The sequence below is a fragment of the Myodes glareolus genome, chromosome 15 (assembly GCF_982192425.1).
Source record: "Myodes glareolus chromosome 15, mMyoGla1.1, whole genome shotgun sequence".
NCBI lineage: Eukaryota > Metazoa > Chordata > Mammalia > Rodentia > Cricetidae > Myodes > Myodes glareolus.
In genome coordinates, this window is record NC_142040.1 from 11,632,704 (window position 1) to 11,654,542 (window position 21,839).

The 21,839-nt window shown below is 38.2% G+C and overlaps 1 protein-coding gene across 14 annotated transcripts in view; it reads left to right on the forward strand.

Annotated features, from left to right (window-relative positions):
• Window positions 1–3,082: 3,082 nt before the first annotated feature.
• Mef2c (myocyte enhancer factor 2C) overlaps window positions 3,083–21,839 on the forward strand; it is a 148,444-nt gene continuing 129,687 nt past the window's right edge. For 2 of the 14 annotated variants that reach the window (XM_085676894.2, XM_048455849.3), the window contains exon 1: window positions 7,632–7,911. The gene's annotated coding sequence lies outside the window, so the exon portion shown is untranslated. Of the gene's footprint in view, window positions 3,105–7,119; window positions 7,224–7,628; window positions 7,912–12,907; window positions 12,987–21,839 lie in introns of those variants that run through there. The other 12 variants (XM_085676881.2, XM_085676882.2, XM_085676883.2 and 9 more) reach the window with 11 other exon arrangements.

Sequence of the window (21,839 nt, forward strand, 5' to 3'; positions counted from 1 at the left end):
TGGTAAACACAAATATATCCCTGCCTCCAAGTTTCCACTGAGCACGTGGACCATCAAGCAGTTAAAATATGGATACTGTTGAGTTTTCATAAACTTGAAAAGCCACATGTGTCTAGCAGCTACCCTATTCAGAGCAGTCCTCAAGAAGGGGACACACACGTTTACCCTTTAGAGGTATACAGACAGTGAGCTCCAAAGCCTTTGATGTGCTCTTCCTACCATACTGTACAGCACCCTAGACAAAGGCCATCATCAGAGTCTCCATTTCCCAACGGTTGTTTTTGTAGAACACCCCAACACTGATTCCAAGTGGTAACATATGAAAGTTGTGCAAGGAAAAGGAAGTTTTCTTGTTTGGGTATGCTGTTCATTTACTTTAGCATTCCACTTCTCTCTCTACTTGGTGAGCTTTACTATGCCAAGAAGCATATATCCACAGAGGTAGCTTAACCGCTGAAGTTAGTGGTTGGCTTTTAGGTTTCTTTTTTCTTTTTCTTTTTTTCTTTTCTTTTCTTTTCTTTCTTTTTCTTTTTTTTTTAAAATACTTCTGTAGATCCCAAGTGCTTAGGGTTTAAATCCAATTCTGGGCCCTGATCTTTTCTTATTGGTCTATTAGATTTGTTAAAAAAAAAAAAAATCCGGGACGCTATAGGACAGGGAGGCTGGACCTGTCCAAAGCCCCTATTTCTCTCCCAGGATTGCAAAATGCTTGATGCGCATCGGGTAACCAGAAACGTCGACCTCGTGCCAGCACTTTGTGCTCTGTGGGGGCGGTGGGCTCCTTTTGCTGAACCTCGGTGACTATGGAGATCAGACAGGGCTCATCTCCAGCTCCTTGGAAGAAATATTCTTGGGATCCTAAAATCCAGATCAGCGGAGAAACTCCACCAGCGCCGCCACCACACGTTTCCAAAGCACACCCACTGTCTTGGCGCCCTCCTCCATTCCTCGAGCCCTTCATGCTCCATCTTTATCAGCAAGCCACCGGTCTCTTTCCTCCTAGCCGAGACAACTCCTCTCAGCCGAACGCAGGCCGGCACACCCCTTCCTGTCCCGGGCACAGACAGCACGCCCAACCCCCTGCGCAGCCAGGCCCAGCAGGTCCGTCGGAGGGCCCGGCCTCCTACGCCCAGTCCGTGGCGCACTCACGTGGCACACTCGCGCACCCCCCTCCACACACACACCCTAGCAGCCTGGCTGCTCTGGAAACGCGCGGGGCAAAGAGTCCCCACCCCCTCAGCTCCGTCGGCCACGAGAAAAGTGGGTGGGAGGAAGTAGCGACCCGCGAGAAAGAGCAGATAGGAGAGAAAGCCAAGTCGGAGGGGAGGACCAGCAGTAACTGGGTGGTGTTGCGGCTGTTGCGCCTCTCCAGTCCGCCCAGCCAGCGGGTCCGCTTTCAACACAAATCAGCCAGAGGGATTGCTGCTCCCTGCAATCAATAACTCAGTCGAGTGAGCTGCTGAAACCAGAGGCGTCCCTCGTCTGCTCTTTAAGGGGCCCTGCGGCAGACTGAATCCCAGCCCTCTGCTTTCCAAACAAAGAAGTGGGTACCAAAATGCCGGGCGAAATTTTTAACCCCAAACTTTCACCGCATCCCCTGTTAGGGATCTTGTAAAATGAAAGAGCACAGACCTAGTGAAAACTCTAGAAGAAACGGTTAAAAGGGGAAGTGTGCAGACTCACTCCTTAAATTTCAGGTCTCTTGTGATATTTCAAGAAATGGAGTAGAACCAGTGTTTCAATAAGTATTTAACAATGGCGAGAGTAAACGTAAAGTCCCGTTAAATTTAGCTGTCTCTGTGGATTCTTTCGGATGAGCCACAAACTTAGAAGTAAATTACCTAGCAAGCCTTATTTGGGCTTACTGATAGAAGAAATGTATCTCACTTTGTAGAGAGAGTTCGGGTGTTTTGTTTGTCTGCGTATCTTTCAGATTTTGTTTCGTGAAGGGCAGAGTGGCAAGGTCCTGGGAGATGTATCATGATCCCCACTTAATATACATTACAGGCGAGCAGAGCTGAGAGAAAGCAACTAGCCAGAGAACTTGGCACTGTCTGAGAACCGGAGCAAGTTGAGATTTAGGCATTAATGGGCCTGGGTTTAAAGGCCACAAATTCAATGAGCACAACCCTCAAACAAATCCTGCCCAAATTCTTCATTTCTATAGCTGCCTCTGACACGATATGATCAAAATAAACCATGTGATGGCAACCCAGAAGAATAGTTTTCTAAATGACTCCTCACTGTGTGCTCAGATACATGGGAAAAGGCCCTTGCGATCTGCTGCGTCATAGTTGGTCCTTTGGGGGGACTGCTCCTGTTCTGAACCCAAGGAAAGAATCATAGGTGTACCACAGTCATGGAAAGCTAGTCTGAGACAGAGTACAGTATAGCTAAACACGACTTGGAAGAATAGGTATTGTTGCTATAGAATCCATGCACAGGACTGAACCCACCTCAGTAATCTCAAAGCATTTGGCATGGCCCTTCAGGCAACGCCTAGAATGAACCTTTTCACCAACTTAGATGTTATTACAAGTAACTCCCAGTTTGATAGACTTTGTTAGCATGAGAAATGGTGGCTTTTTATTTTACTTTTGTTCTTGTGATTCTTCATCAGATATAAAATGAAAGGTACAGACATGAAGAGAAATATAGACTCACTGTCTATGAGAAGAGGCATATAACAAACCCTTGCCTGGTAAACCAAAACCTTCCTGTGTTCCAGATCCTATGTCACACTCAGTGCGCATGCTGGATGGTCTGCTTGGGTAAAGCTGTCCTAGTGAATTTGTGAAATGTAGAAGTGTGCCATCATTTTATTTAAAAAAAAAATCATGGGTACTATCACAGTGGATCGTTTAAATTCTTTTCTAGCTAATGTAAATTATTTGAGTTTAAAATAATAAGTTTCATTACTTTAGAAGTTTTTAAATCATACCTACCTGAATCCACTTTAATGTCAGCTTTAAAGAAAATAACTTTTTCCTATACTTCCACGTTTTTAAGGTGCCAAAACAAGAGTTGCAAGCTGTGAAGTAAGCACTAAGGAGATGAAGCGGAACATGGACTGCAAGGCTGTGGCAGTGAAGACGGTGTAGGTGGTGAGTGTTCGCGTTCATCCTTTACCACAAACTTCCCATAGAAGTCAAAGCACCAGTGTCTGCATGTTAAAGTATTTAAAATACTGGCACACACGGCAGTGATGCAGTTGACCATTCTCGTCCTCAAAGTATCAGCATGCTGCCTAAGCCCATGTCAGCATCTGAGGCCCACCTTTGCAAGTCTCTACTACAACTAATCTGTTTCCTGGCAGTTACACACACCATCACAGGACAACTACAAAGAGGTTAAAATAGGTTTTGTGTTGTAGAATTTAAATCTTACCATGCTTCTCTGATTTTTTCTAAACCTTCATGTTCAATGATATTTGTGTTGAAAGTATTCTGGCTGAAGAACAAATACTGTACACTTGAATAATCTTAAGGGGTAGATTAATCTATATCCTTTCTTCATCTCAGGGTAGGTTGCTGTGGCAACCGCCCCAGCTCACTTTAAAATAATTTTTTAAAGCTCACTTCAAGAGCTACACCCAGCGTGGGCCAGGCTTAAAAGCAGGCAGACCCAGTGCACAGGGCGCTCGTAGACTGAGTGCTGCTTTAATGTAGGGAAGCAGAAGAAAAGAGGGTGGAGTAAGATGGCACAGACCAGAAATTGGAATGTTAGCTTTTTCTAGAGCTGAAACAATCGCCATGCTCTATGTAACTTTAGTTGTTTCAATGTATTGTTAAATAAATCCTTGGAGAGGTAGCTAATGTGTATTTATATTTACTATAAAGCACTTATAATAATTAATGTAAGGAATATTGGTGATTACACACACACACACACATACACACACACACACACACACACAAACACACACAGAGAGAGAGAGAGAAAGGGTTCAACAGCACACCAATCCCAGCTATCATTTCACTCTTTTTTCTTAAAAGAAAGTTGCCTTTTATTAACTAAACAAATCCCTATATTCCCACTGATATAAATGATATAATAATTCTTTTTTTTCAAGCACAGAACTAAATTGGAGAGCACATATAACCGCACAAACAGAGGTCTAGAAAGGATTTATCTATTAGTAAGACAGTTTTTGTATTTTCTGGTTAGATATCAAGCCATAAGCAAAGACCTGGTGCGTGCTGGGGATGTTGGTGTTCAGTCACTGAGACTCAGCACAGACACAAATCCTGAAATTGGATGATAGAATTCTGAGTCTCCCAGTACCTAGACCAACCTACTTCCTATACAAGAAAGTATTCTGGTCCTCACCAAGTCCCATTAGGGAACAGGAAACCCCAGTTAGAGTAAATTTATGTAAATAAATTATGCAAGGCTGAGGTGATTTAAAGACAAATACAAAATACCCTCTGGATCAACCACCTCATGGATTACTGCTAACTAATTTTAAAGCCCAGGTAACCGTCTACTGCTTATTTCCATCAACTTCTTCCCTTCCCCTAGAGTTACACAGGCTTATGTGAAGGTAACTAATGCTAGTTTTAACGTAGGTCACACATAGTTAAGAAGCTAAATATACTTCTTAAATATAAGGGGGGAGATATTATATTTTAAAAGGCAAACTGTAATGCCTTCCAGACCTAAAGTTTCAAATCATCCTCACTTTCAGCTTAGCATTCTTTTGAATGTTTACCCTATTGTTGATAAATATGAATTTGTTATAATGTTTATTACTAAATAACTCTTTGACATGCAAAGGGGTCGAATAAAAGTTTCATTTTGAAGGAAAATAAATCTAAAACTGAAATATACTGTGAAATACCCTCTATAATGAACTACAATAACATAATTGAAATTCATGTATTAACTGTATCTGCTTTTTCCTGTAACATAGGCCATTTCAGTTCATTACATTAATTTAAAGTACTATGTAGTAAGTTCCCATGGTCCTTCATATGGTTTGTTCAGTAAGAATCTTTGGAAACCTCAGAAATGATCTAAATTTTCATTTACATCACCCTATCTAGATCCCCCTCTGTATTCAGCATCCTCAAACATCAGAGGCTCTACCTGTAAAGAGGCTTTACATACTCACGATAGTCACACACTTGCTATGTGAATGGCAAGCACAGCATAGTATAGGTACTAATTTGCAAAAACAGCAAACAAACAAAAAGCCACTATGTTCCACTTTGTGACAGTTTGTCATGCTTTCCTGGGATAAAAGTAGCTCTACTAATTAATAGTCACACTGTAAGGAGCCATACACTTGAAGAGAGTTCAGATGGAGCTTAGCTTGCCTATAAAGTCAACTTCTGCTTTCAAGCGTTGCCTTTGTGGGTGTCTAGATGTTGAAGTCCACTCTTGGAGAGAACCTAGAGGCTTCAAACAGCCTGCACAATGAGACAAGAGGCCTTTGGAGCCACATTGTCCTCCTGCAGTTAAAACAGTCCTCTGCAGGCCTGCTGAAGAAGTTACCAGGAAATGCAGCCTCCTAGGGTTAAACACACAGTCTTGAAAGGACGGTTTTTTGAAAGGAGGGTTTTTGGTTGTTCATTTTTTTTTGTTGTTGTTGTCTGTTTTGGATTGTTTTTTTTTTGTTTTTTTGTTTTGTTTTGCTTTGTGGGACTTTTTTTTTTTTTGAAAAAACACCTTTAGTTAGCTAGCTATTTCACCGAGGTACCGTTGTATATCTTGTATTTTCTGTGTTATGGTCCTCTGTGAGCTTTCTCTTCCTCCAGGCATAATATTAAAAAAAATTAAATTGTTTTGAATGTTTTAAAAATCTACACTACCCCGGCATGCAATCTTATCTTGTCTTGTTTGTTTGTTTGCTTTGGGGTGTGTGTGTGTGTGTGTGTGTGTGTGTGTGTGTGTGTATGTGTGTGTGTGTGTGTATGTGTGTGTGTGTGTGTGTGTGTGTATGTGTGTGTGTGTGTGTGTGTGTGTGTGTGTGTGACACCAGTGGATATATTTCATCTTCAGCCTTTTGAGTGTGGTGTAGTTGACTAGGGTAGGGACGAACCCAATTCCTTTTTTCCTAAGTATCAGTTGTTTGTTAACCTATGTTTTCGCTATGGAAAAACATTGAGCAGCCTTAACCCTTAACATAAGTATTCTTATCAGTCTCCTGCTACTTCCTGTGCAGCTGAAACTCTTCAGGATAAGTGAAGTCATCCGCTATCAGCCAGGGTAGCCTAATGCATTTGGGAAGTTGGTTTGGTTTACATGTTAATGACCTGGATAAAGTCCAGTGAGGTGTGGAGGAGACGCTTGAGGGAAGGAGAGGGGGTTGTCCGAGGAAGCTGTCCCCCTCGGTAAATATTTCCAGACTGATTCGAAAGTTCATGGCCCTGCGATAAAGTCGAGATTTCAAATACTTGTAATTATTTTATTACTAATATCGGAGAATCCTTTCGGCTCACTTTCTAGCCTACCTCTCCGGGTCTCAAGACCAAAAGCTTTGTACAGTCTGGGAGGGCAGGAAGCGCACACTGGGATCGAGACTTGCAGACATCCTGGATCGTGGCTTTTACGCGTGAGTAACGGAGGCGCGCGCGGACCAGAGCAAGAATGAAGTGGCTACCGCGAATCCAAAGCGGGGAGGGGGGAGTCACTAGAGCAGCTCTTAGGGTCGCGCTCCTATTGGTCAGAGGAAAGATCTCGACTTCAGAAGGACTTTCCTGCTGGCTGGCTCGCAGTCTCCCGGGGGAGCAAGCGCGCGCGGCAGTCTAGCGTCCCCTGCAAGCGTCCTCCGCGCGTCGGGGACAGAGGAAGGGAGCCGCCGCTCCCCGTGTTGTCTTCCCTTTCATGCAATAAAGAATTGTCATTAGGTTTGCGTATGGCATGTGCCATTACCCCACCGTAAAACTAAAATTAGCAAAATGTCAGGAATGGAAAGATTGATTCACCAAGATGCAATTATCATTTAAAAGTGCTTGATTGAGGTACTGATGTTCAGTGATTTATTCTGCATACCATATACATAATTAAAGTAGTGTAGTGGAGTAATTTATCAATCTAGTTGAGACTGGAGGGGTGAGGAGGGAGCTGCAGTATGTTTGTTTTATTAAAATGCTGCGAGGTCTAGTCCCGCCCCCCTTTTGCAAGAGTGAAACTGATGATTTCCCCAGCTCGCGAGGAGAGGCAACGGTTTGGGCTCGTAGGGATAGAGAAACGGAAAGGAAAAGGCAGCGCAGGCAAAGGCAAGAATAAAATGAAATGGGGAGGGGTGCGCACTGGCGCGTACGTGCTGCTTAGAACCCCAGCCCCGTGTGCTCGGTGTTGCTTGCCACCCCCGCGTCCCCTCCCAGTATCCTTACATTCCCCCCCATTCCCTCTCCACCCCCCCCCCCCTCGCTCTTTTACGCGACGTTTCTAAGCCTGTGTGCTGCTCTCCTTTTTCCATTCGTCTTCTGTCACTTCCTTCCTGGATGCAGTTTTCTGGACGAGTCTGGCTACTTTTAATCCCACCGGCCCCAGAGAACCACTTTCTCCTCCTCCTCCTTCGCTTCCTCCACCTTCCTCCTCCTCTTTCTCCTCCTTCTCTTCCAGCGGCTTCAGTGCACGCGCGAATGCGCGATCCCGTGCGCGCCTCCCCCTCGCCCCCCCCACCCCGCGCGCATACACGCACACTTCGTCTCCAGCTCTCTGCTCGCTCGGCTCGCAGTCACAGACACTTGAGCACACGCGTACACCCAGACATCTTCGGGCTGCTATTGGATTGACTTTGAAGGTTCTGTGTGGGTCGCCGTGCCTGCAGCTTTGAATCAGGTGGAGAAGCACTGCAAGGCTGGATGAAGTAAAGATTATCGTTATTTTTTTCTCTTTCTCTCTTCCTCTTTTAAGAAAGGAAAATATTCCAAGGACTAATCTGGTCGAGTCTTCCTTCATGTAAGTACCTCTGACATTTCTCGAAAAGAATAGAAATAGCCTGGGTATTGTCTCTGAAATCTGCACCAGCCTCCTCCAAGCAGTGGGTCTATCCCAACTCCGTTTTGCAAGGCTTAAGTTGAGGCTTGTTGTGCATTCTTTTCTTTAGATTCTATGATTTCCTTGTGTGGCTGAAAGTAACTTTTTAGATAGTAGTATCTGTTTGCCATCCGTTATTGAAATCACATCTGACTCGTTCCTGTCAAATCAGTTTGTTTAAAGTTTCATGAAGTTAGTTCACGTCATTAGTTTGCTTGATAGGGTGGAGAACGTGGAGCCTGGTGGATTTTAGAATTTCACAGACTGTTCTGTGACCTTGAAGTAGAAGTCTTCAAATTTAGCTGTTAGTTCTCTGTGGAAAGATGTTCCTGTGAGTTGCCCCCAAGATTGCTTTTCCCTGAGTTTGGATTCTGAGCCACTAGATCCTCTCGGGATGGCTTTAAGCTCCAGCAGGGCTGCCTGCCAGAGGCCACCTTTGTGCATCCTCTTGCCTCACCAAAGTGCTGGCTTGAGAAAGCTTAATTGGTGGGGACCAGAAGCAGTGCCCTGGCCATGGTAGTCTACGCATTTCACAGTTCGTGTTTGGATTTCAGCATGTGCACTGCTGTTTAGATCAAGGAAATATTAAGCTATTTAAAAACAAACAGAACTGAGTCCCTTAGCCCGCCTTCTGTTTGGACTTCGGATGAAAGTTACCAAACTAAGTGACAAAGTTAGCCATAAAGGAAGTCTACAGAGACGGACACATTGCTTATTGTATTATTATGTATTATGCAAGTGTTTGAGTTCAATGCTAATGTTGTTTCCTCTCCAGAGCAAGGCCACTAATTCTTAAGGGAAATTTCATACCTGAACCATTTTGTACTATTCTAGATGTACAGTCATTTTTTGTGGAAAGCCTTTTCCTCACATTTTTGAAACAGATGTCCTATAAAAAATACTTTGTATGTAAATGCCGACCCTGTAAGTAGAATCAGTCTCTCTGCCGGTTCTGTAACTGGTCCTCAGTGGAGAATTCATTGCTTTGACACAAAGTGTGCTTTACTATTGTTAATCTGATAGTAACTCTAACAGGAACTGTCTTAGGAAATACTTGATGACTGCACACGCTTTCTACACGCTGTAAAGAAAACTCTCGTTGCCTTTCCATGCCAGTCCAGAAGAGTGGATAGGCTCTCTGTCAGTGGCACCTTGCAATGAAGTTGTGGTTACAAAGTAAAGATATTTATGTGGGGAATAATAATTCCCCTCCCCGGAGACTTGCTAAGACATGAAATGTGGCCACCTGTGAGTCAAGCTTAACCTTGTAGTCATACCAATTTTAGCCTTAAGTGGTTCAGCAATTTTCAATTTACAGCTAAACTATCTCATTTAATTTTTAAAATAATGTCAGTTTGGGCTAGTCTTAAGAAGCAGTTCAGCATGTATCAGTTTGGTACAAGTGGAGTTTTGTGCCCCAATTGATTCAATTACAGAAAATGCAGGCAATAAACTTCATTATCATCCTCTAGTATAAGGATGAAATTAATCATTAAGTTTAGAAGTAGTCCCAAAGCAAGTGCATGGTAGGTAAAATGAGATGTCCCTATGTCCTATCTTAGGAAAAAAATTCCTTAAGTCAATGAGTTTTATACTACATGAAGAGTAAGATATTTAATCATGAATCAGATTCCAATCTTGATTCTAAAAGTATTCATAAAAACATACTTTGCACATAATTTTTTGTTTAAAATTTGATTCCCCAGTCAAGTAAAATGGACAATAGCTGAAAGTTATCTTTGCTTCATGCTGTGCTGAACTTTATTTTTTTAAAAAAATGCTATTCTTACTAATATGATTTACACAGCTTTGGAATGTGTTGTGCAGTTCTCATATGCCTTATTAAAAATAGTATTTTACTTCATTCATTAATTATGCTATTTACATCTTGGTTGTGGTGCATGTGAACGTATCAGAGGATAATATTAAGGCATGCCATTTATTTCATCTGAATGTTTTTTGATATTTGTTGATGTAACAAATGGCCATATCATAATAAGAAACAACTTTCCTCCCTTTAAAGTTAACCATGGATCTTAACTTTCCGGGGCACAGACACTAAATAACCAGAGGAAACTTCACTCACAAAGACTTGTTGTAACTTGTCTTATTTTTTTCTTTATAAACAGGCTTATTTTACAAAATTTTGGGGGAATTTATTCATTCCTTTAAGAAAGTAACTAATGATTCCTGAAAATTGATTCCTAAAACCAGTATATTCTATAGCTTTCAAATACCTTTCAGTTTTCTCCTTGGCCTTCACCTTACTCAATGAATAAGCTGAATTGCATACAATTATGCCTTTCTAATAAATTATTCATTGTATAGAAATTTCTTTAATAGAGAACTATACTATATCACTCTTTGGTAAAGGTTAGAATTATCTTTTAAAACTTTCCTTTGTTTATTTCTGTATATTTTGTGGTCTTTATTTCCCAACTTTATGCAATATATTTTAGCCTATGAAATCTCAGAAATTGACAAAAATGGGGAAATAGCTTTACAGTAATAACTGTACTACATAACAAAAAATAGTTATTAAGCACAGAACCAAGGTTTTCACGGCATGATTCAAAGCAACGTGGAGAAATTTAATGTGCAGTTAAGGTTCGCAAAGTGGACTGCAAAAGGATTACTAATTAATTGTTAACTTTTAAAATAACATCTTTTAAGAAAATGTTTCTCTAATGAATGTCTCGCTTAGAGCAGCATACGTATTTCTTTCATATGTATAGAGTAATGGTTTGAACCAAATGAGAGGTTTTCGTTTCTGTCTCTGATGCTTAGCCAGTATGCTACATGGGGAAGAAGAGCTGACTCTGACCTCATTCTCAGTACTATACCTATATCCCATGGACACATGAATGTCCCTGCATCTTCACTGAGATCTGTTACCTTTGAGAAATCCAGTCAGATTACAGAGCAAGTCACAAAACCGAAGCATCAACAGGGTACACCTTACAAAAGGCAGATTACACAGTTCACGTGCTATTCTGATAGGGCAGAGATAAAAGCCGATTGCTGAGGAATGGCAAGACACTCTGATTCCAAGTGATTGCTAGATAAGTATGCCACAGCCCTGTTGCTTCGTCATTATAAAGAGCAATTCAAACAGTGGAAAATTCGGTTTTTAAGTAATAGGCTTTCAATAGTGCAGTAAAAGGAAGTATGTTCCTTTACGTGCTTTTTTGTTGCTTAAATTTTAATTTCCATCAATTCTCTATGAACAGGCACCAAGTTGTCTTGGTTGTGTGAAGGTTACCATAAAGCTTAAATGCATTAGACTATTTCAGAAGAGTTGTGCAGAATGTAAAGCGGAATTGGCTAGAAATAAAATATCCTCATGGTACTGAATAATTGATCAGAATATACATAATTGTCAATATCCAGTATGTTTGTTGTTCTGTTACCAAGTATATTTTTAATCAAAATGAATAGTTATATAGTTATGAACCAATACATCCAAAATGTATCTTTATGGGTGTTTATTGGTGAAATAATATATATGTATATATGTCTATTTTATAAATGTTATATAAACATCATTCTTTATGACAAAATATAATGGCTTGAGATTTTGTTAGAATATAATTTTGTTTTACCTGTAGCATTTTTAAAACTCAAACTTCATACACATCCAATACTTCAGTAATTTCTTCTTTCTTCTAAAATTGAAGTCCTTTTACCCTTCTGATGCCTCCTAGTGTCTCACACAATAAAACACTAATGAGTCATCCATAAGTGTAAACATTGCATTTTCATTGCCTACATATTCCGTGATACATAAAATTAATATTTATGTGTTTAATTTTCTGTGCATTACTATAATAAGATCGGATGCTGTAGTGAATGAGATGTTTCATCTGTGGACTTGTGACACATATTGGTTTACTTTGACTTTAACAACATTTTGCTAAGTGCAATAAGTTTATACCTTCAGTTACAAGTCATATAACCTTTCCTTATATTCACTCTATTATTGCACATGAAAAAAAATAGTAGATCATCCATTTTGTGGACCTGAAAATTATATAGCTGAGTTCATCATCAAAAAGACGATAAAAGGATAGTAAAAGAATTCATCCTTTCATTAAGAAAAAACTCCCTCAAGAGATCCCAACTTTTGTGAACTCCATGTATTCACATGTGAATTTCTATGTGAATGCTGCATCGGAAAGATTTTAAAAAATAAGAGTAAAGATTAGTACACAAACTTCCACAAATGTGGAGTATTGTTTCTTTTAAAATAGAAAAAAAAAAACACGTTGTTAGGGAATAAATGACTCTGTGTGATGGAAGGGAGGCTAATTAGGACATAATTTCTCATGGCTCACAAAGTGCTTTCATGAGACAGATAGTAGTAGACATCAACTTCAGAGCAAGTTTTCTGTCCTTAGTATCAGAGCAAAGACTAGCGGTATTCTTGCATAACTATGACTTCTGGCAGCTCTGATTCTATCTAAGACAAATGGTATTTGAATTTGTGATTTTTTTTCCTTTAATATGGTTAAGAAAGGAGCCATTCCCCTTATAGTTCTAAACTCAAGTTCAAAAGCTTGTAGCATCTGTGGGCCTGCTCCTTAGCTGTCACAGTGCATGTGTACAACCATATTCACTAGTACACTGTTTGGAGGACCAAAGTGTAAATACTAGATCTGAGCTTAGTTAATTCTGTACACACACACACACACACACACACACTCATGAGAGAGAGAGAGAGAGAGAGAGAGAGAGAGAGAGAGAGAGAGAAGAGGGAGGTGGGGAAGGGAGAGGGAGTTCTGCTTTAAAAATACACAGAATATTAGCAAATTTTGCTTATGGATTATTTTGTGTTAGTTAGTGATACAGTGTTATTACAATTCTTTGCTTGTTGGAAAATGTTCAAAGAATGTAAGGGGGTGTTCTCCTTTCATTTAAGGAAGCAAACATCTAGGAAGGGGTGGGCCTTTCCCACAGGAGCCGAATTGCTTCCCTTGGAGAATTGAAGTGAACATGCGGTATGTAAGAGAATGGCGCGTGAGAAACAGAATGATTTGTAAAGATTTGTTCTAGTTAGTGAGCAAAGAAAACCATCAAGATTCTTCTTCCCTGTAAACCAGCTCCTGTTGCTGGTTTAATGTCCAGTGCTTCAGCATAGAGGACCATGAAACAACAAAATTGACATTTCCAGTGTTCATGCCCACAACTCTGAAGTACACTCAGATAATTTTGACAACTACCATATTGTGCACTAGTAGGACATAAAAATAAAGGGCGCTGAGACATCTATTCCCGAGCCCCACTGACAGAGTATATAGATAGCACCAGCGTGCCTTTATTCTTTTTGTCTGTTAAGAAAAATGTTTATGCCAAATAATACCGTAGTAAAATGTAAGAATATTGAAAGATAATATGACATAATATTATTTTACACTTCCTTGCTCTCACTGTGCAGAAAAAGGCACATTCATACTGAGGAAGGAATTTATGCTACCTGATACATAAATCTACAGTTTAGATTCCTTGGCAAAACAAGTGACATTTGCTCTCAGTGTTAAATATCTGCTGTACATTGCTGCTTTATTCCAGAAATCCAATTTCAGGATTTATTTTATTTTTAAAATAAAACCATTGTAAAATGATTCAGAGTACATGTGAATATAATTTTCTGAGGACATTGTACATGAAATCAGTGATATGGCAAGCAATAAATTCAGTAAACTTATTTTAAAGAAAATCTGTAGGAATCAGTATTCTTTAATAACATGCACATTGGAGAGACTTTATTAATTCTTAATGTAGAAAATTTGAAATGAATGAAGCAGTGGTGTTCATCCTGCTTACTGAATGACAGTGCGAATCTTCAGTAATGGTTTAAATAAAGTTCCTTCAACTTGTTTTAGCGTCTGAAGGAAGCGACCTTTGAAGCAGTCCCTAGTGGGAGCCTTCTCTCCCCAGATTGCATCCTGAGCATCACGGATTGTCTTCCTGCATCCTGTGATAGATAACATACATATGAAGACATTGTACTTTGTTTTAGGATATTGTGGGCTTGTAGCATGTTGAATTTTAAGTGTTAGGCATGGTCCTTTGTTAGAGGATGTGAAGTGCTTAAAAGAAACAAGCCTAAAACTATGTTTAAAAAAAATGTATCTGTAGTATTTTCAGCAAGTTAAAATGGTAACAACAGAAAGCAGCCATTTCCCAAACCCCAAATATTGATGCCTTTCACTTACGTATGCTTAGTTTTTATGAAATTAGACAATAGATTTGTTAATATAAGTAACTAGGAGAGAATAAGGAAATTTTCCTGGTAAGTAATAAATTTGACTTTCATTTCTTATCTCCTAATTAATTGTTGACCTTGTGTAAGGTATATAACAAACTATTCTAGAAAGCAGATGTTATTTTTTTCATGCAACAAGATGGATTGGGATCTCTTAATAATAATAATTTTAAAGGTGTGGTTATTTAGCTGAAATATTCAGTGGAACATTTTATTTTTAGAAATCATGGTCACACAAGGAAGGCTTTATAGGACCAAGTACCTAATTGCAGTCAAAGATCTCTTTAATGAATGAACACACACAGAAGAACACATATTTTAAGAATATAATGGCCCTGTATTTCTTTAAATTGCCACACTTTTTATATCAGTACAAAACATATGTGTCTAAGCAGATGTTTTAGGTTATATCCATCGTGTAGGTGAGTCAGTAAATGTACAATTTGACTTAAATGCCTTTGTGGGAAGGTAGTTTGAGGAGTTTAAAAAGAAAAAAAAATGTAAGCCTCCAGTTACTATAGTTTCAGCTCTTTCTTTTTTAAAAACAGTAATTACACTCAGGATAAAGAAGGGAAAATAAACTCTTTTAATTCTTTTTCACATCCACACAGTTCCTGAGGTAGAGCTGGTATATTTTTGTTCTTGTGTATGCAGGGCAGGTACTGGCAACCAGGCTAAAAAATGAAAACTTTCTGGCTGCAGACCAGGTACAGTGCACAGCGCCACACGATAAGCTCCCCTCCTCTGTCTCGGAGTGATTTCAGCCCTAAGTCATGTCCTTTTCCTCTAGCGTAGGCTGACGGCAGAGGGCCTCCTTCCTGAGCAGGGGCTTTGGGAAAGGACAGGCGCAAGGTTTCCCTGCTTCATCTTGCGAACTCTGCCTCTTAAAACACTAAAATGTGAACTGCAAAGTGGATTCAGTATGCTTCTTTTCTGTTCCCATATAGCAGTTCAGAATGCATAAAACAATAAATGTACGTTAGAAAATGGAACTGCCTCCTTACTCCCTGCTTACATACTATTTGCAGGCCTGATCAGAAACCTGTGGGAGTTTTTGTTGTTGTACAAAGAAAAATATAATGTTTAGTTTCAGTGAAGCTTATGCCTGAGATTGCTGATAGGCCAGATCATTTTGTGATTCAAACTAACATCAAAGATTTTATTTCTGCTCATGTCAGGAAATAACAATTCTTCACCACAATATGTGATGCTGCTGTGATTTTTATTGATAAGCATTAACCTTTTTAATAATTATTAGATCAAAATACAGAGTACAAGAGGGAAAATATGTATAGGTAATTTTACTAATATCGTGTTAAGTTAAGTTGATTTCTAAATTTCTGTGTTTATAATCCTCTCCCTTGAAACTGGTCTGAAATGTCTACTTCTCTTTGGCACATAAAGTAACAAATGTTTAAAAGTAGCTTTTAATTGCCAGTTCCACTTTGAATGCTTTACCAATGGGCTTCTTTTCTTTAAAACCTATTAAAAATAATTTCTAGCTGCCAGAGTAGTGAATTCTCATTTGTGAGAAGTGGAGTCTGATTATTGCCAGCACACCTTTCTAAAACAAGCCTTCACCTTTGGAAATATATTAAATGAGACCCTTCAGGAGAAAGTGGTGCTGCATAATAGATATTTGTTCCACTTTTATTTTTAAGCTAAGTTATTGCTTTCACAATGTTCTAACAGGGTATAAATCTTAATTTAGTCAGTAACAAACTAAACCAATAATAATTATCTAAATAACATTGACTGAACATTTCAGTAAGGAAATATAACTTTATGTTCCTTTAAAAATAGATAAATCGAATTATTTTCATTTCAGTTAAATATCAAGAGCAACTATTTTTCTCTTAATATCAATGCATACATGTTTTAAACAAAGTGTTAAAAGATTTACGTAATAGATCTTTTCAGAAAACCAAGAAGAATCTGATGAGACTATCTGTGGGCCAAGCCCTCTAACAAAAGAGAAAAAAAAGATTGAAATTTGATGCATATATTATGAATATAAACAGGAGTAAAAATGATACTTATTGTGTTAAGAATTAGACATCCCATTGAAAATTGTGTGAACCTTTCACTTTGCTTTAAGTTAAAATATAATAGGAGATTTCTTTGTTTTCTTAGGATAGTCCCAAATGTTATGAAAGTTTAAATCACCTCCCCTGATAAACATTGTTCACCCACTGTCAAGTTTCAAGTTTGGAGATTTTAAAGTGAACTATCTTGCAAGCTATTCTTGATTTTAATGCCAGAACCTCTTTAGAGTTGCTTCTAACAGGTAGTCTGGTCAAGCATTTTAGAGATTTTAAGCTATGTTAACCAAGAACTTCGTCAAGGTGTCTGATTTCTATCCATATTTGAGGAGACTTTCTAAGCGGTGGTCTTTTTGTAAAGGTTTCTGTGATCAAGGACATAGAATCTACATTGTAGATCCTCTCCGCTTCTTTTTTAACTGTTTAAGTTAACAAAGGAAATAAGTTAACACCTGAAACAATTCTACAGTTCTTACAATTGTTTCATTTGTTACAATTCTTACATTTGCTAAATTTATAAATGTATAAATCCGGATCTAATTCCATCTGGATTATCTTCCTTCGCTAGGCGAAAGTAGCAAGCATGGTTGCTTGAAAAAGCCAAAGTGTGCAGGATCTGACTTACCGGATTTATTGGAAGCCCAATAAGTTTGTTTAGGTTAGTGGTTAAGGAACTAGTTACCTACATTTTTCTCTCACACTTGTACTTTTCTCTCTTTTTATGAAGTAAAAACAATTTCCATAGAGATGCGCATAGATTTTCAAGGGCCTGCCTAAGTTTGTCAGTTCCCAGGGCTGGTTGCTTGTGGCTCATTGGTCCAAACAGATCGACAATGTCTCTTGATCTGGCCAGAGTGAGAGAGAGCACTGTGAGCCGTCTCCTTCTTTTCTTTCATCTAATAACTTAAGAAACAGTCTTAAGACTTCCTCACTTGACCCTTCTTTCCATTTTTTTAAATATTTATTATTTTTGGACCCTGTCTGATCTTCCTTATCGAAAAAATAAGTCTTTTGGTATTGTGGAAGCCCGTGCACTTTGAACTTGCATTGACTACCCATGTGTGACTGTAAAACAGGTTCAGGTGTTAACTTATTTCCTTATACTTGAAGTATTGGTGTGGTTCATACACTGGTGTGGTTCATACACTGGTGAGCTTCAACATAGGACAATATTATGTTACAAGAGAGCTCCATGTACTGAGCTTGAAAAAAGTAAGGACTACAGGAGAGTATCTCTGTCAGAAACTACTGTGGTTTTAAAGTCAGTGGACGGCACGTTCACAACAACAATGAACACTTTCTTAAGCTCTCAGAAGAGGCTATATTTATGTATAAGCTAAAACAATTTAACTGCTTCTGTGAGACTCTATGAAGTCTTAGGTTAGATCTCAGGTGTGTGTGCATGTGTGCACACGTGTGTTGATGAAGTAGAAAGTGGAGGTGAATGAGAGCGGATTAAATCGGAGGCACAAAGCATCAGAGAAATGATGATGAACCTGAAAGAAAGAGAAAATCATTTAAGCGAACACAAAGCATTTAAAGAACCTATTGCAATGCTTATTTGCTGTTCCGTAATTACACACGCACGCCACTACATACATTGTGCGCCTCTAAACTGTGGCACATGATGATGAAGAGCTACAGCCCCAGCAGGGTTAAAAGTCTGTCTGGCAGGTCACTGGCTGTAGTTGAAAGCAGGTTATCTCACCTCCAGAAAAGCCCAGGTCAGCATCTGTAAAATGGGAGCAATAACATCTAGCTCCTGAAGGGTCTCTGAAGGCCCTGTGCACAGAAACATTATGCAGACATATAATGAATGCCCAGTAATTATTAAATTGCTGCAGTACCACTCTATTTTAACAATTTTATATCCAACTAATGAAGATCTCTCAGAAATGCTCGGATGAATAGTTTTTTTGTTTGTTTGTTTTGTTTTTTACTTTTTTTCCCCTGAAATATCTTTATATTATTGAGTTATTGTCAGGTCAAATGTTTTGTCTGGACTCTATGTTGGGTCAACTTTAAGGACTATTAAATAAAATATACCTCTTCCTCCAGGAAAACCAGAATCTTCACAGATCAGATGTTATTTTCAGAACTTAAAATGGGACCACAGGAATAAAAGTAACTTCATCCTTGACTGTTACAGGGCATTTATTGCAAGTTTTGACTTTAATAGACTATTGCTTAATAGTAATAGTTTCAATAGGATTTCAATCCAGAAAAGGTGGCTGATGCACAGAGTTGAAGGTGCTCTGTGCAAACAGGCTCTATGAACTTTGTAGTTTTCTGTTTGTCTAAGCCAGCACTTGCCTTTAGGGCTCTACCAGCATTTGTTTACCTTGCTTTATAATTTGACTGTATGTGGTATGGTAATAGAATTCTTTACAAAGAATAAAGAAGTGGTATTGAAGTCATCTTCATGTTCCTTCACAAGCATGCTCACATATAGTATGTATCACATATAACCTGGTGAATAAATGTTTGCTCAGAAAGATAAAATGTACTTTTATTTGACTAGTTAAAAATAAGTAAATACATTTCTACTATTCTTATTTCCTTGAGTGACTATTAATTCTGATTACAGTTTACGTACTTTAAGGCAATGAACAAATGAACTTAATTTAGGTATTTTCACTCATGTGAGAAGAAATATAAAGCGCAGAAAATGCAGAATTTTACCAAGGACTTGAGCATTTGACATATAAAAGATACATTTAGGAAATTTTGATAAATCTCAGAATATTTCTGGTGCAAGAAACTACTTGCTCTCTTTTGTTGTTTCAGTATTCACTTATTTTCTCAAAAAAAAAATCTTATTTTGATGGTAGATACTGTTGACAAAGCCTTCCCAGCGTATACAGCCAGGGGAGTTACGTCTGCTTGAAACAGTTCTCCCACGTTTGAATAATGACCCTCTGGTGTGCACCTTGCATTTCAGCTTTCTTTCCTAACCTTGTTTTAATGCCTGGATAAAAGAGTGCTCAGCGCAAGGAGGACTTGCAGAGTGGACTTCCCTGTGGTAAAACAGCATGGACAGCTCCCAACACTGCAATCAAGGGCGCTTCTAAAAGCTTTAATTTAAAAATAATAATAATAATAATAAGTCTGCATGAAGATGATGGAGCCCTCTAAGGCATATGGGCTTAGAGAATTATTCCCATCTGCACCCCCTCCCCCTGCTTAGTAGCCCTTTCCAGGGTTATGATTACTGGAAAATGGCTGTTAATCACCAGGATTTTTTTTTGACTGCAGCTGCTTCAGTCAGACTCCTAATCTATTAAACAACTTTGTCTCCAGTTTAAAATTTGCATTGTATACTGTATAGAATAAATTTTCATTGTAATCAGAGCATCCAAGAGAACTTCCAGATATGATTTATTGCTAGCGATGCATTTGTTTGTATGTGTGGAGTTCTCTTCTGCCATTGAGCCAACTGTTTAAACAATACTGGGGTTGATCAGCGTAAGATGAATATTACAGCATTATCAAGTGTAAGCACCACTTACGATAGTCACATTTACTGAATATTTGAGTTCAGGCATCCTTGGCACTTGACAGTATAATACGCACACAATTTAAAAACTTAACTCAGATATTAAAATTTTCACTTGAACCTGAAAGGCTTTTTGAAGTTCAATGTTCCTGTAACAAACCACTATGTGTCTTTTGCAACCCTTGTGCTTATTACATTTAACATAATTTTAATAAATAATTCAATGCCAGAGTCAATATTTAGTACTACGAAAGGACGAAACAGCACTAATTTATAAAGGATCCTTTTTAAAGCACATTTGTACACGCAAAATTGACAGGCTACAAGAAGTGGTTGGACGATGTTCATCATGTTGGAAAGAATGTTTCAATTAAAGTTGAGCACTTTCTCTTCCAGGTCTTTTTTTCTCCGTTTTTTATTTGCTGTGCCAAGGTATCCATGTGCGTTTTTCCTCTGTCATCTGGCTGGCTCCCAGCAGATGCACACAATCTGTCCCGCTGTCACACACAGGGCTCGCTTTATGAGAAGAATGTGTCAGAACATGCCACTAGAGTCACTTTTGCAGGGTTTTTTAAAGAGTAACTGAGAATATATGCATTGCCCTAGTTTTATTGTACTCATCCCTTAAGATTTCTAAGAAACTTTTAGACTAGACTAAAGGCTTTCTTCCAGACATTTTTAACCAAATATTTACTTTCTATTAAAAAGAAAATCGTAGAAGTCCACAAATATCTTTAATGATTAAATGTAAGAGGATATATTAATAGGAATGTTTCAAATAAACCAAAGATGATTTTGGCAAAATTATCAAATTTCCAATTATGTTATTTCCTGCATAATGAAATACAAATCTACTCACATACTAGACTTGGATCTACAATTCTAATAAGTAATAGCTTTGTTTAAATTATTCTTTGATAGAATAATAAAGAGACAGTCATAAATACCAACTGTTTAATCTAACAGATAACATCATTAAATTAATCTCAAGTGGTTAAACTATCAAATAAATTCGCAACTTTAGAGAGACTCATCTTGCAAAGACCGTTGCAATATTTTGTTTTATATACACTCACATTTCAAATATATAATAAGCAATCTTTTTCTGAGTACAGCTCTTGTTCACTAAGGTTTTTTGCCTTCTCCTCTTATAAAAAAAAATTCAGGTTTGTGTTGTCTTTACTGAAAATAGTTTCTCTACCTTTATATAAATTCTTAAAACTTGAGTAATGGGCATTGCGTACATTCCTAAATTAATGAACTTAATTATATAACAGGATTTTAAGTTTTATGTGTATATGCTACATATACATCCTTATGCAAATAATTTCTGGACATATTTACATTTTTAAAGAGTTTGCAATACTAAGTATATTTCATAATTAAACACTCAAAAATAACTTGAATGCTAACTTTAAGTTATTAAAATAATTTCTGACTTGAGTAACAACTCAAATCTCAGGGAAATCAAACTTTAAAATTATATGACCTAAAAGTATAGATTAAAACTGTATAGAGGAATGATAATATAGATAAGTGTTGATAAAATACATATTTAGAAAAGCTAGCTCTAGGTCTTTTGCACAGGAAATTTTAGAAAGTACACTTCAGGTGTACTGTGTCAGAAGTCTTGTATATCACAAAACTGATTCCATTCCATAGATAACTCATGCAGTATAAACTACAATGTTTTAAAACAGTTTTGCATATTTTAACAAGAAAATAACTTCCAGTTGGAACTCATTGGCACTGCTGTTGCAGCATATAAATTAATTACTAAATTATCTCTGTAGAATTAAACTACACAACTGTTACATTTTCTCAATTCTTAAAGTAAAAGGAATCCTAGTGTAACATATTTAAAATGATGATGTGTGCAAGTCTATCCTAATTTGATTGTATAATGTTTTTGATGAGCAAGCACATAGATTTGAGGTGAATCATAAAAGCCGGGCACAGTGACACGTGCATGCTATTCAGAGGTGAGGCAAAGGATCTCAATTTCAAGGTCAGCCTGGGCTACAGAGCAAGACCCTGTCACGTGAGT